The sequence below is a fragment of the Macrotis lagotis genome, chromosome X (assembly GCF_037893015.1).
Source record: "Macrotis lagotis isolate mMagLag1 chromosome X, bilby.v1.9.chrom.fasta, whole genome shotgun sequence".
Taxonomy (NCBI): Eukaryota; Metazoa; Chordata; class Mammalia; order Peramelemorphia; family Peramelidae; genus Macrotis; species Macrotis lagotis.
Genome location: NC_133666.1, coordinates 696,549,627 through 696,564,577, shown reverse-complemented (window position 1 = coordinate 696,564,577; position 14,951 = coordinate 696,549,627).

Below are 14,951 nucleotides of genomic sequence, written 5' to 3'. Positions count from 1 at the left end.
GTGCAAGCCCCTTCACTCCAGTCTTCCCATCTCCCATCTGAGGCTCATGCCCTGCTTCCTGGCTTGGTTGGGGCTGGAGCCCCAGAGTGTTGGTAGACCATTCAGAGCTGGCAGGGATGGACTATCCTCTCTTCCAGCGACCTTGCCGGCAGGTAAGGCTCCATGTCTAGATGGGACCAATTAGTTGGCAAAGAGGCTGCTGTGTAGAATGGGCTTCCTGCTGACTGTGGCAGCCCATGCACTCGTGGCTCCCAGTTGGCCTCTCTGACTGCCTAGAAGGCTGGAGCAAGCAGGCAGCTGCTTCCAGTTGGTTGCAGAAGGGGAAGGAGGGTTCATCTCCCAGGATGCTGCTGCTCAATACTCCATCCTCAGAACACTTGGGGGGAGCTAATAGGCCTCCCCCTTTTACCAATCCCCCCATCTTTGCCCCATAGTCATCATGGCAGCTAGCACCTCTAAAACACCTTTAAGTCATCATTTCATTTTGACTTAGAAATAGCTATTATTGGGGTAGCTAAGTGGTGCAGTGGATAGAGCACCAGCCCTGAAGTCAGGAGGACCTGAGTTCAAATCCAGCCTCAGACACTTTATAATTGCCTAGTTGTATGACTTTGGGCAAGTCACTTAATCCCATTGCTTTAAATAAATAAAATTAAAAAAAAAAAAGAAATGGCCATTATCACTCCAACTTTACAGACAAGGAAACTGAGTCTCAGAGCAGTTCAGTGGCTTACCCATACCACATAGCTATCAAATTTCTGAGGTAAGATTCATACCCATCATATTGTGACTCCGAATAGAACACTTTACCCATGGTCCAGATGGTTGAAAAAAACTTTATAGACATTCTACTCATACATTCTGCCATATTCTTCTCTTGCCTTTGAGGCCTCATCTAAATTCCAGATTTACAGTGAGCCTTAGAGTACCAATTCCAACCTTTCCACTTACAGAAGAGGAAACCAAAGCCCAGATAAGGACAATGACTTATCCAAGGTCACTCAGGTAATCCACCACAGATCCAGGAAGTGAACCCAGGTCTCCTAATTCCTAAATCAGAAGTTTTTCCTTTGCATCTGTCCTATGCCCTCCAGGAAGCTTTCCAGGATTACCCCAAGTCCTCAGTGATCTCTCCCTCCTCTGAGAACCTAGGTCTCCTCCGAGCTCTGTCTGTAAGCTTTGAAACCAACCCTCGTGATGATAACTCTTCTAGCACCATGGATGGAGAAGGTGCTTGATACAAAGCTAATGGGTCATTATAAACCATTAATACTAATAAGCTAGGCAGTGCCTAAAGCCAAATTTGAACTCAAGTCTTCCTGCCTTTAGGTCCACGGCTCTATCCTCTTAGCTTCATAGGTGTGGGATTGAGGAGAAGGGGGGGAATGACATTCAATGCCCAATTCTTCTCTGAGTTAAATGTACTCTGTTTCTTAGTTGATCCTTCTATGACATGGACTCAGGACTGGGATGCTCATGGAACTTCCAGGTGGAGTTATCCATCAAGCAGCTGGTGAAGCAGAAAAGAGATTAAGGTTGGATTTGTAGATTGGAAAAATCCAGCTCTGACACCACTCTCTGGAGTTCCAATGCCCATAGCCCTCAAGCCTGCTTGGCTCTCTGGGTCAAGAGAGCTGCATCATTCATTCATTCGTTATTGAACATTGATGAATCACCTTCTGTGTTCGGTGCTCTGTGGAAGCTTCTAAGAGAGACAGAAAGTTTAGCTAATATGCCGTTTCATTTTGGGCCTCAGTGTCTGTATTTGAATTACCTTAGATGATTTCTAAGGGCCTTTCCAGCTAAAATCCTTTAAAGATTGATGTAGCCATCCTATGAAAGTTTAAGGGTCTCGATGTTTTTCTGCTGTTGCCTTAGTTTCCCACTGTGATGGGTCAGGCTTACTCACACTTGGCCTTGTCACATCCAAATGAGATATCCAAAACCTGACTTCTGCCTACTTTTCTAGTCTTCTTAGACTTTTCTTCCCTTCCCCTCCTAAAACTCTGTCATCCCATGATACCGGCCTCTTTGTTGGTCCACGAACAAGTCACTTCATCTTTAGGCTTTGGGATCCATTGGCTATCCCCCATATGTAGAATTCTTTTCCCCTTCATCTCTATCTCCTAGCTTCCCTGACTTCTTTCAAGTCCCACCTTTAAAATCACCTACCACCTACAGAAAACCTTTCCTACTCTGCTTGATTACAGTGCCTTCTTTCTGTTGGTTATTTCCAATTTCTCCTGGCATGTCTGTATATGTTTATTTATTTAATTATGATGAAAACAGATAGTGGTGTAGTGGATAGAGCACTAGCCCTGGAGTCAGGATGATGAGAGTTCAAATCCAGCCTCAGGCACATGACATTTACTTAGCTATGTGACCTTGGGCAAGTCACTTAACCCTGATGGCTTCACATCCAGGGCCATCTCCAGGCATTCTTATTATATCTGACTACTAGACCCAGATGGCTCTGGAAGAGAAAGTGAGCCTGGTGACTTAGCCTGGTGACTCCCTCAAATCCAATCAAAAAATTAGTGTCTTCACCCAGGAGGCTGACTGATCTCAAAGCTCCCCTCTTCCCAAACACTCAGCTCAATTCTCAGCTGAACATGGTCCAGGAAGAGCTAAGATTCTAATGCAAAAATCTATGAAACAAATATTTGATGATAAATCCATCAGGGGGAGAAAAACAAAGAAATATGAGATCTTGGTGAACCATTATATGGACAAGGACATCAGGAAGCCTTCCTGAAAGAGGTAGCCTTAGAGATGAGCTTCCAAGATGGGCAGGAATTCAGTGGGTGAAAAATAGATACATATCAGAGGAGGCTAAGAGGAATCCAACTTGTTCAGAGCTTGCAGTGTATGGAGGGGGTGATAGGAGACTAAGCTGAAAAGTAAGACAGTCCCAGGTGGTGGAGAGCCTTGAATGAAAGGAAAGTTTCACTTTCTTTGGTTAAAAACATGGTGCCACAGATGGGACCTGATTACACATTCCTCCTCTCTTCCTGCTGCACTGGATGGGGGGGGGGGGTTTCATTTGAGTTAAATGGGACTGTTCTAGAATCCCCTCTCTCATTCTCTTCTTTTCTTTGATTAGAGAAGAAAACATGTCAATTCATTGAACTGGGAGTCCATGATTATCTCTCAGGTAAGAGGAGGGGAAATTCCCTAGCTCTGGCCTGGGAGGGTTCAAAACACATGGAACCTTACAGAATAAATTAGGTAGTTTAGCCTTCTGCTCTCCACCCTGATCTGGGTTAGGATTCTTATCTAATCCAGTAGGAATGATTTTAGTGGCATCTAATCTCGCCCTGATCTGGGTTAGGATTCATATCTAACCCAGTGGGAGTGATCTTAGTGGCATCTAGTCTCACCCATGAAAGATATCCTCTACATTATCTCTTGTCAATGGTCATCTTATCTCAGCTTGGACACTTCCAAGGGAAAAGTGCTCAGTCCTTCCCAAGGCAGCCCTTTCTCCATTTGGACAGCTTTCAATGTTAGGGAGCTTTCCCTTCTACCTAGCCTAACTCTGGCTCTCTGCCCCTTCCCCTCACTGCTCCTGCTCCTACCCATTAGAGCCAAACAGCACAACGCTAATCCCTCTTCCCTGGGACAATTCTTCAAATTCTTGAAGGTAGCTACCATGTTCCCCCTCAGTCTTTTCCACTTAAGTTTCATTTGTTCACATGTCTAGTAGCCTTTCCCTAGTGTGTTGTTTCTAAATTGTTATATTCTCTTGTTTCTTGTAAACAAACCCTAGAAAATGCTCTCTTGTGGTCTGAAATGCGTGGAAACAAGGGGATAAGGTAAAGAAGGAGGCAGATACTTGAAATGGGAGCTGGGATGTGGTAACAGCAACTGAAAAGCAGGGGTGGGGGGTATCGGAGACAGACAGTGTCTAAGAACCCAAGTAGACAAGGACCTGGGGAGTTCCCAGGGACTCAGCACTTCAAGAAAAGGTGGAGGGGTGGCTAGGTGGCACAGTGGATAAAGCACCAGCCCTGGAGTCAGGAGTACCTGAGTTCAAATCTGGTCTCAGACACTTAATAATGACCTAGCTGTGTGGCCTTGGGCAAGCCACTTAACCCCGTTTGCCTTGCAAAAACCTAAAAAACACAAAAACAAAAAATAAAAGTTTGTGGTCAAGAAAAGGTGGAGACACCTGGGAACCTTAGAAGGGTTTGACAGGTGCCAGCAATGAGAGTTCTGTCTTTAGATGGCTGAGGGGCTACTAGGTGGGAGATGGAAAATGTGGAAGCGTGAGCTACTTGGCCCCTGGACATATCTTGGAGCTCTGAATGGAAGTTATAAAGAGGCCAACTAATGACATCAGCAGAAACTGGCCAACAATGAGAGCAACCCCAAAGTAGAATGGAATTCCTATTCATAGAATCATGAACTCAGAACTAGTCCTCAGGGAGCTTATCTCATCCAAAGTCTTTCCCCCTCCATTTTACAGAGGCCCAGAGAAATGAATTGATTTTTTTCAGGGTCATTCAAGTTATAAATGGTGGAGATGGTATTTGAATATGGGGTATATGATTCTAGAGTCAGTGTTCCTTCCACAATACCACAGGGCCTGTCTCCTCAATAAGGAGAGCTGGTTGCTCTGGTGACTGCTCCAATTTAACCCAAAGGTCCAAGGCTAGATTTTTTTTTTTTTTGGAGAACTGTGCTGCTGACATGGGAAATTTCTAGACATTGTCACTCACAATCACTCACAATCTGACTTTGTCACACAAGCACATGGGACTGTGTCTCTGGATTCTTCTCTGGTCCTTAGTTTCTGTAGGTTTAGGTTGGGAAACAATGACCATAAGAGTTAGTATTTATATAGCGCTTGAAGAATTGCCAGACACTTTACAAATATCATTGCATTTGATCCTGTCCAAGACCCTGTGAAATTAGAGATTATCATCTCCATTTTACAGATTGAGAAACTGAGTGACTTCCTCACAGTTATGCAGTAAATAAATGTCTGAGGCAGAATTAGATACTCAAGTCTCTCTGATGCTAAGTCCAATCCACTACATCACTGAGCTGTAAGAATCCTTTCTGTTGGAACTCTGTCCATCCCAGAGTGGTGGGTTGGCATGTCCTGATGTTCTCCTACTGCTGCCTCAGTTTCTCTCTGGAGGCTGAGTCTCAGGATGAGAAAGACTCATTGAGGCACAACTCATGGGATGTACTTATCTTCTCCCTTTAATCACCAGGTCTCAGCTGGATCTGCCAAGGATTAGACCATCTGGTTCAGCAAATGACACGCAAAATCCATCTTAATTTTCCCACTGTGAAAACAACAACAAAGAATTAATGGAGATCGCAATGGATGAAGACTTCCCAGCAGGAAATGTATTACAAATCTGAACCTGTAGGGTCTAGCTAATAGCTTTAGGATAAGGAGTAGAGTCAAATCCTTCTCTGGCACTCAGTTTCCCTATCTGAAACATGAAGGATAAGCCTCACTAAACCTCTTCAATCCCATGAGTCCATGGAAAGTGTTAGCCTCCATTTTTATTGCATTTTAGGAATCCAAAACAAATAATTTACAGAATTCATGAAGAGAAGAATCACAAGGACTCTATTGGAGGATGTTTCATAGTTTACAGAAGTAACATGGAATTAAAACCTGGAAGAAACTTTAGAAATTATCTGTCCCATCCTTTGAATTTTACAGATGGATAAACTGAGGTCCCAGAGAAGAGAAGTCTATGCATAGGATCATAGATGTAGAGTTGGAATAGTTTTTAGTCCAACTCTTTCATTTTACAGATGAAACAAATGAGATACAGAAAGGTGGAGGAGGATCCAGCAAAAGAGACAAAGAAGGAATGGTCAGAGAAGGAAGAGAACCAGGAGAGGAGGATGAAAACCTAGAGAGACAGAGGAGAGGTTGACCAACACTGTTAGATACTGCCAAGAGGCCAAGGTGAATGAGGATAGAGAGAGAAGGCCACTGCATTTGTCAACTAGGAGACTTTGGAGAAAGCGATTTGGGTAGAATGATAAGTTCAGAATACAGATTGTAAGGGGGTTACAAGGAGAATGGGAGGAAAGAAAATGGAAGTGATTACTTTATATGGCTTCTTTGAGGAGTTTAGCTTCAAAAGGTGGAAGAGAGATGGAAGAATCAAGTGAGAGGATTTTTTCAGGAGAGGGGAGACATGGATATGTTTGTAGGTAGCAGGGAATGAATCAGTAGAGGGAGAAATTGAAAATAAGTTATGGGGGGCAGCTAGGTGGCGTAGTGGATAAAGCACCAGCCTTGGAGTCAGGAGTACCTAGGTTCAAGTCTGGTCTCAGACACTTAATAATTTACCTAGCTGTGTGGCCTTGGGCAAGCCACTTAACTCCATTTGCCTTGCAAAAACTTAAAAATAAATAAATAAGTAGAATAGAATAGAATAGAATAGAATAGAATAGAATAGAATAGAATAGAATAGAATAGAATAGAATAGAATGGGATTGCCTAGCAGCAGTGAGGACCCATTTGAGGTTGTGCAGTAACCAACATGGCTGGTTGGTTATCTTCACTTTCATTAAACAACACTGTAGAAGCTAAGGCAAACAAATAGTAAGGCTGAGGCTTGAATGGTTAATAGGATAAGTAAAGTGGAGATTCAAAATAAAAGGACAGTGAAGACTTGAATTGGTTCACCGAGGAGTCAAGACAGAGAGAAGAGGAAAGAATAGATAGTGCAAGGGAGATAGACTTTAGGGGCTAATAGATTGGAGGTCATTGTGCAGGGAAGGAAGAGGAAGAGGTAAAAAAGCTAATAAATTATGGTCAGATAAAGGGAATTTGGAATTCTTGAACATAGAGGTTATATATTTATGGGCTATGACAAGATCAAGGGAAAAGATCTTTGAGCTGAGGTTGGCTGGAAGAGTGGCTCATGGGAATGGAGTTGGGGAAGAGAAAAACATTGTGAGTCAGATTCTAACCACTTTGAGGAAAGAAGCAGTGACCTAAGGGTCTGTACACAACCACTATCAGAATTTTAATTAGGTGTTAGATAGGAAAAGCATGAGCCTCTAAGGAAGAGAGTCTACTGAATGATGGAAAAAGAGGAAGAACCTGGAAGTGGCAGAGGAGCAAGAAGTATTTCAACTCCCCTGCTTCAAACAGTGAGCCAAGGAGAATGATTGAAGTCCTGGAAGTGGTGGCCAGGGAGATGATTATCTGAGGGATTTCAGATTTGAGTAAGAGTTAGTAGATGAAAGGTGTGGGAGAGGGAAAAATTTTAAATGAAGAGAAGTTTTTGTTTATGCAACAGGCATTCCAGAGGGCACAGTGAAAAGACTAGGTAGAGTCTGGATGAAAATTTTGGGGTGTGAAAGTTAAGAAAAATAGGAATGAGGAATTGGGGGCAATGGGCTGTGTAATAGGGTTTAGATGATGATCTGCAGGAGTTCAGGGTCACTAGGATTTGATTTTCCCCCTTTATTACTAATGTAAAAACATCCATAGAAAATCATATTAGCTTTCTATAATCACCATTTGCCTTTCTAAAAGTTCACCAATTATCTCTCTAATGATTTGTTCTAGAATTTTCCTAGGAATCAAAGTCAAACTCACTGGTCTTAAGTTTGCAGACTATTCTCTTTTCTTTTTTATTTTGACAAGACATTTATCCTTCTCTAATCTTATGGCACTTCTTCAATTTTCCATGAACTTTCAAATATCACAGCAGAGACCTTCACTAGTTCTTTCAGCATATGAGGATGCTGAATTTATCAAGGGCAAAAAAGGCTCTCTTACTATCTCCTTATTTTTCTTGAGTATCACTTCCCCAAAATCCTGTTTTTGCTCTGTCCTTTCCCATGTAAACACCATCCTTCCTGGCAGAGAAAACAGACAACATCAGAGTTTAGCAGCTTTGTTTTCATTCAGTTATAATCAGCCCATTGACACAAGTAATGCTTCTATTCTCCTTGGGTCCCCCTCTTTCCCTCAATATAGCTTTCAAAGCCCTTTTGGTCATCCTCCACTTCTTCCCCTATCAGCTTTAGCTCATTCTGAATTTTAGCATTTGACAGAATTTTTACAGAACATATATCCAAACACTGTTAACTGTCCTGGCTTCCATTTACTGAATATATCATTTTTTTTATGTTTTTGCAAGGCAATGGGGTTAAGTGGCTTGCCCAAGGCCACATAGCTAGGTAATCATTAAGTGGCTGAGGCTGGATTTGAACTCAGGTAGTCCTGACTCCAGCGCTGGTGCTCTTTCCACTGTGCCACCTAGCTGCCCCCTGAATATATCATTTTTTAAAAAAATCTAAATTGATTAGTGATGTCTCTGGATAGACAGATAAGTCTTTCCAGAATATTCCCATTTTTCCTCTTCGGTACAATTATTTCTCTTTGTGATTTTGAAATTTCAGTCTTGAGTACACCCCAATCTTTCTGGACTAACTTCCCTTATAGAATATTGGCCTATAGGATTCTACTTTCCTCTGTACATTTGAAATTTGCTTTCCCGAAGTCTCTCTACAGACTTCAATCACCCACATACTTTGATTGCTCTTTGTCAGCTGCCTCTTTCCTGGTTAGCTATAAACATGCCTAAGGGTCTCCCTCCCATCTTTAAAAAAACCTTTGCTTGACCCTGCTGTTCCCTCCAGCTATTGTTCTATATGTTTCCTTTTGACAGCAACACTCTAAAAAAAAAAATCCATCTATTCCCCTCCTCTCCACTTTCTCTCTTCTCACTTATTCCTCAACCCTTTGCAATCTGACTTCCAGGCTCACTTGCCATTTGACTGAAACTGTCTTCTTCAAGGTCACCAATGATTCATTCTCTCTCTCTCTCTCTCTCTCTCTCTCTCTCTCTCTCTCTCCCACCCCACCACCAGTTAAATCCAATTATCTTTTCTTGGGCTCATCCTTTGCCCTCTCTTCAGTCCTAAAGGCTGTTTAAGTATAAATATACACCTTCTGGTGCACCACAAAATTATCTTGTATTGTGTATTTGCTCATCTGCAACCATGTTGTCTTCCGCAATGGAAGACATGTTCTTTCCCACTTATTTCTCTGTTTCTTCAGAGCCTAGCATGTTGCTAGGCTTCAAAGTAACTGTTTAATAATTGTTTGTTAAATTGCATTGAAATGGATGGCACAGTTCTTGCAGGGCCGTGGCCCACTTTGGGATTCAACCTGATGTACCTGCCCTTGTGTACTCTCTTTGCATAAACATTGGTTTCCTTTTCTCTGTTATTGGAATTATTTTATTTTATTTTATTTTTGGTGCTTTAGAATTTCATTCTTGAGAAAAACCCTACCCCTGTGGACTGACTTGGCCCATAGAATTTTAGTCCATAGAATCCTGCTTATCATTTGGGAACTCTCAGCCTCAGTTTCATCATCTCTAAAATGAGGGTAATAATATTCATATGACTTGTCATCAGATCATAAATTTAGAGTGAGAAAGGACCTTAGAAACCATCTAGCTTAATCCTTTCCTTTTACAGATGAGACCATGTTTGGAGCTGTTAACAGAAAAATTGGTAGCTCATGTTCACCCAGGAATTTTTGCCATGGGAAGCCCAAGTTTTTTTGAACCCCTATGGAGAGGCAGTATGATAGGCTAGTGGACTTAGAATTTGAAAGACTGGGTTCAAACCTGCTTCAGACACATACCAGACACTAGTCCCTTTATGTCTCTGTGCCTCAATTTATTATAAAATGAGGAGAGAGGCATCAAAAGTTGCCAATCTTCCTGTTCCACTATCTATAGTCTGAGGAACTGAGGACCAGAAGGGTTAAATGCCTTGCTCCTGATCACACAAGGAAATATTTGAGGAAAGATTTGAAGTCAGGCCTTCTAACTCCAACACTCATGTTGCCTCTAGCTAACCACATAGAGTTACCACGAAATGCTTTGTAAATTTTAAAGTGTTGCATAAATGCTAGTGTTATGGGTAGAGAGAGAAAAGTCTCCAGGGCTTCATTTCCCATGATTCACAAGAATGAGAAATTATTGTTCACTGGGAGAAATTCCATGGAGTCCATTTCCCAAGAGGCTATTTGTCTGGTCGGAGTGTTGGCATGACCAGGTGAAACCTAAGATGGCTAGGGAGTCTTCAGGGAGTTGGGATGTTTAAAAAGCAGGGCTTCTAGAGGCAGGGAGAATGCAGAGTTGGGGATGCATTCTATTACTTGCCAGTAGACTGAAATCAAGGCAATTTGGAGAATGACATTGCATGGCAATGCCCTAACCCGGGAGTCCTGGTAGAATTGAAAATCATGAGAGGCTTCTATAGTGAGCTCCATAAGGCATAGGACCTTCAACCCTAAACCTTCAAAAGTCTATTGACCCATGATTTTGGAATCAACTGAATTCCTCTCATATTGTAAGTATTTTTTTTAGTCATCAACTAAAGGTGAGAGTCTGAAAGGGACTGCTATGCATCTTTCAAATTTTGTGATTCTGTAGATTCTAGCTAGAGTTTAAGATTATTTCCCCCTTACATTATCTTTTAAGTCTTGATTAAATTCTTTGCTATTGAATTTTGTGTTTTGCATGAGTAAAGAGCAGTGAGCATTGCATTTGCTGAGGCTCAGACTGGTTTTTATAATGGGCCTTACCATATTGTAGTAATTCTGAACCTGGGAAGAGCAAGAGAGCCAGAGTTTTCAGGTGGAGAGTTCATCATTATTCTGTGCCTTCATATATTTCATTGCTCCCCATGAGAAATTCCAAGGAGTCAGTTTCCCAAGAGACAATTTGTTGGCTTGACCAGGAGCTACTGAGTCTCCAGGGAGATGACCTTCTACCCTAGAAGGGTGTGGGATTTATTTGATTTTCCATTAGGTTGTGAGCTCCTTGAGGACAAGGACTATCTTTTGCCTCCTTTGGGGCTACAATACCTGGTCCTAGTGGGAGGCTAAGAAATATTGATTGATCAACTGATTTCACTTTAACTCCTCCTGACCTGGTAGCTGATCTCCTAAGTTACTAGAACCAAAACTAAAGAAATACTCAATGGTCAATTATCATGGTAAGGAGTCTCAGCATTTCAGAAGTGTGATCCTCTGATGATCCCTTAGGATAGGCATGTGACCATAAGAAAGATGAGACTGAATATAGATTCTTTCAACCAAGCAACGCATGTCTAATCCTTCTACCATATGACAGGTCTTCAAATACTTGGAGACAGCCATTATGATCCCCTCCCTTTGGGTATTCTCTCTCCAGGCTCAACATGTCCATTTTCTTCAATTGACCCTCACATGATATGAACTGAAGGTCTTTCCCCATCAGCCTGACCTCCCATGGATGTTCTCTAGCTCATCAACTTGTTCCTAAAATGGGGCAGCCAGAATGAAACTCTTATTTCAGATGTAGTCTAACCAGGGCAAAGAGCAGCAGAATTCTCCCCTGACACATTCTGGGTCTAACCTTAGACTGGAGCACCCACCTCTGGGTTGTCTGGAGTTGTACTGAGCTGTGTGTTGGCACTCATCTTAGTCATTCTTTGGACTCCTGTCTGATTTCTGGAACTCCCAGGCTCCTTGGTTTTCTGTCATCTAAGGCAACTAAATCAAGGGGGTTTGGAGTCAACAATTTGGTTAATCAGAAGTTTTCAACTTTCTATATCTAGCCCCGAAGCTAGATGTCACAAGAAGGGAAACTGAACGTTGAAGTCGGGAAACTATTGGCTGCCATTGTGAGTTCTCCATAAACAGAATAAGAAGCTTGGATGGTAATGAGTTGCCTGTCTCTGCAGGTTGGGCAAGAATGACTAGATGACCACTGATCAGAAGCGTTGCTCTGGGGATTCATTTTTAGGTTTAGTGTGGACTGAACTGGACCCCCAAAGAGGTCCTGCCTAGCTCAGAGTTCTGTGACCTATTTAAAAGCAGCTGAGTGGAGAGTCTGCCAAGAGCTTCTCTCCTGGAAATGACATTAAGAAGCAATGATTCAATAAGTAAGCAACAGGCACCTTCATGTGTGCAGATGGGCTCTTGCTCTTGGCCGGACATTAAGCTTGGAAGTCCCAGCTGTGGGAGGCTGGGCACAACCGCTGTCCCCAACAGTCTGATCTGATTATCTGGACCTCAGTGCCTCCCAGCACTAGGGGTTCATAGGCAGGAATTGAATCAGTGTTTCTTAATAAGGAGGAAAAAATCCCAATGCCTAACACTATATCATGTATCCTTCTTAAAGTCTCCTCACAGAACTCATATCTCCTATGAACAATGGAAGGCAGATGCTGGCTCCTTCCCAGATGCCCAAAAACCTGATTCCAGGCCCTTGCAGTCAGAGGAAAATGGTTTCTGATATTTACTAAAGAAATCAGTTTCTCTGTGCCTCCGTTTCCTCATCTGCAAAATGAAGAGATCAGGCTTGGTGGCCTCTAAGGTACTTTCCTGTTCTAGATCAAGGATTCCATGACTTCCTGAGTGTCCACTTTCTCATCTGTTAAATGAGAGAGTTGAACTAGATGACTTTGGAGGTTCCTTCTTGCTGCTCACCAACACTTCCGTTTTAAAAAAAACCTTCTTTCACTGATCCTTGAAGCTTGTTCCATTACAATTTTTTCATGATCAAACTTTTGGAGAAGAGGAAGGAAGGAAGGAAGGAAGGAAGGAAGGAAGGAAGGAAGGAAGGAAGGAAGGAAGGAAGGAAGGAAGGAAGGAAGGGAGGAAGGAGGAGGAAGGAAGGAAGGAGGGAGGAAGGAAGGAAGGAAGGAAGGAAGGAAGGAAGGAAGGAAGGAAGGGAGGGAGGAAGGGACAGAGGGAGGAAGAAAGGAAGGAAGGAGGGGAGGGAGGGAGGGAGGGAGGGAGGGAGAGAGAGAGGGAAAGGCTATGAATTGTTTTAAATACCAAATAGAAGACTTTCCATTTGATTCTAAATGTAATCTGGAATACTCTGTCTATTGGGTATGAATATACTTTTATCCTATGTAAAGAAGTCATCATTGCTTAGGTGGTGTCTCTTTGCTTAGACTGGGAGCTCCTTGAGGGCAGACTGATGTTCTTTCTTCTTTAGTATTCCCAGGGCTTAGCACAGGGCCTGGTCCACAAACATTTCACAAATGCTTGTTGACTGCCCCCCGCCCCGCCCCCTTTCCCTTCCCTTTCCATCCTGACTCAGGGCTTTTCCAGCTGAGGCTTTTCTCCAGGACCCTCTGAGGATGTACTCACTAAACAAATCACCCTTCTGAGTAGACAGGTCCAAGCTAATCACAGTAATAGTAACATTTACAATGCACTTTAGGATTCTAAGTGCTCTCCATGCATTATCTCATTATCAAACCTGTTGGCAGGGCAGTTGGATGTTCTCTTCTCATCTTCTTGCTAATGCTTACTTTCAGTTCCCTATTAACCATTTCTTCCCTTCTGCCTCTCCTGGACAGAAGAAAATGCAGCTCAGTCTTCCAGTGTGTATTTGGGGTAGCAAGGGGGAGCTCCCTCACAAGCCTCTGTCCCTCACCAGGTCTGTTTTCTCTAATATTAGTTAACATTTTTCCAATTCCAATGAATCAATTGACACAAATTAGCTTTTACAAAGGTATTGGCTGAAAAGGAATAGCAAGGACTAAAGTACGACAATGTCATCTTAAAAATAGTATACATATTCACTTGGTCCATGAGAAGAATGAGCTCAAAATAATCGCTGCCAACAGAGTCTGCTACTGGCTCCAAATGGTAACCCTTGGTTGGCTCTTCTCACCTTTCAAAGCTCACAAGGTTAGAGGATGCTCCAAATACTTGTTCATGTAAGATTAGGAAAGATAAACAGAAGATACAAAAGAAATGGAGGCACCATGCATTCACGGACACATGGCAGCCAGGTGGGAGAGAGAACCCAGTGCCCCACCTCCATCAGGAGTCACGGAAGTCTTTGCCTCAATCACCATCAGGGAAGTGAATGAGGGCTCATTTGCACAAAATGCTCCCTGTACACATTCAGTTCCAGCTCTGCAGCCAATTAAAAGCCATATACATACATGCATATAGAGACACATACACATCCTAGCTAGAAATTAAACAGCTTTATTATTGTCTCTTGCAATACCTTATTTTTTGCTTTGTCTTTCCTTTTATTTTTCCCAATTACATGCAAAGGTAATTTTCAACATTATGCATTTGCAAACTTATGAGTTCCACATTTTTCTAGCACTCTCCCTTCCTCCCCTCCCCCTCCTCATAGCAGCAAACACTATTATTTAAGGTGTCCATGTACAAGCATGTTGAGCATATTTCCATATGAAATCATGTGGTGAAAGAAGAAATAGAACTGGGGGGGGGAGCCATGAGAAAGAAAGAAAAAATATAAAAGAAATTTTAAACAGCATAATCTGCTTTGCTCTGCATGCAGAATCCATAGCTCTTTCTCTGCATGTGGATGGCGTTTTTCATACCGTGTCGCTCAGGATTGTCCTTGATCACTGAACTGCTGAGAGGAGCTTCAAACACCAGACTTGATCCATCTCACAATGTTGCTATTAATGTGTACAATATTGAGAGAAAACACAGATTTCTGTTGATTTTCAGGTTCTAAAATCCATTGATTCTGGGCAACTAGAAGGTATAGGTAGGTGGAGTCAGGAAGACTCCAATTCAAATCTGACACTTACTAGCTGTGTGGACCCTGGGCAAGTCACTTAACCTCTACCTGACTCAGTTTCCTCATCAATAAAAAAGACAAGCATCCACCTCCAGGATTGTGAGGATCAAATGTGAAAATATGTAAAAATGCTTTGTAACCCTTCAGTACCATATACGTGAAAACTATACAATTGTTTTGTACAATGCCTGTGGATCTTAAACTACTAAATAATCACTACCTAATTATTATTATTATTATTATTCCAAGATCTTTGGGTTCTAAGACTTTCTTATTCATCTAATTAAGCTTCATAAGAATCACTTACTGGAGCTGGATAGGACCTTGACGGAGCTCTCTTGATGGAGTTCCAGCTCTCATTTT